The following is a 1,283-nucleotide window of genomic DNA, read 5'->3' as shown; positions in this document are numbered from 1 at the left end:
CCATGGAGGTTATATCTTATGTAGAAGGACGAAAAACACAAGTGTTAGTGAGGGGTTGGCCTTGGACTAGAAAACAAGTTGAAGCAAATCATCTTTGAATGCCCAAGTATAAGATAGGGTGCTCGTGTGCAAGTCAAGGCCCAAGGCCGAGGCCTTGGAGTACAAAGCAGGGCCATGGGCGCGCGCGCCGTGCGTCAGTGGGCGTCTGTGGGTCGCCCGCTGCATGCCCGTGTGTCTGCGGGGGGCGTGCGCGCAGGGTGCGGCGCGCGCCGCAAGCCCATGCGACTGCAGTGGGGCGTGCGCGTAGGGTGCCGCGCACGCGATGCTTGTGCGAGCGTGGGGATCCGTCTAAGGGGCGTGCGTGCTTGGCTTGTAAGTGGCAGATGAGCCTTGTTGCCATGATCCACCGAGATTCATCTCGACCCTACCCACACACAACTCATTTATTTCTTCCAATTTCCGTGGAGGTTATATCTTATGTAAAAGGACGAAAAACATAAGTGTTAGTGAGGGGTTGGCCTTAGACTAGAAAACAAGTATAAATGTTAGTGAAGCAAATAATCTTTGAATGCCCAAGTATAAGATAGGGTGCTCGTGTGCAAGTCAAGGCCCAAGGCCAAGGCCGAGGTCTTGGAGTACAAATCACGCACATGGGCGCGCGCGCCGTGCGTTAGTGGGCGTGTGTGGGTCGCGCGCTGCATGCCCGTGCGTCTGCGGGGGGGCGTGCGCGCAGGGGGCCGACCCTTCAAGCGTCTACGGGCGTGTGTGGGGCGCGCGCCGCATGCCCGTGGCCGAGGCTTGCACACGAACGCCTACGGTGCATCACAAAAATAATTGAGAGGTTATTGTACCTCTTCCGTGCCCACCATGCGCCATGCCCTTCGGGCGTGTGTGGGGCGTGCGCGCAGAGTTCCAAGCGCGGCATGCGTCTGCGGGCGTGTGTCCCCGCGCCGCATGCCCAAGCGTCTGCGTGGGACGTGCGCGCAAGCCGCGCGCAGCATGCGTCTTTGTTGGGCGTGACCACCCACGTCTAGAATTCATGGAAAAAACTCTATGGAGGTTGTTGGAACAAACCCATGCCCCCACCGTAGGTGCCCACAGGCCCACCGAGCATGCAGCATGCGCGCCCCCATGCGCACGAATGCGGCACGGCCATGGGCGGGCGCGCCGCATGGCCATGCGTCTGCGTGGGGCTTGCGCGCAGGGTGCCGCGCGCGCCATGCGTCTGCGTGGGGCGTGCGCGCAGGTTGCCGCGCGCGCCATGCGTCTGCGTGGGGCGTGCG

This window comes from Cucumis melo, unplaced genomic scaffold (assembly GCF_025177605.1).
Source record: "Cucumis melo cultivar AY unplaced genomic scaffold, USDA_Cmelo_AY_1.0 utg000597l, whole genome shotgun sequence".
Classification (NCBI taxonomy): Eukaryota; Viridiplantae; Streptophyta; class Magnoliopsida; order Cucurbitales; family Cucurbitaceae; genus Cucumis; species Cucumis melo.
Note: the sequence above shows the minus strand (reverse complement) of the source record.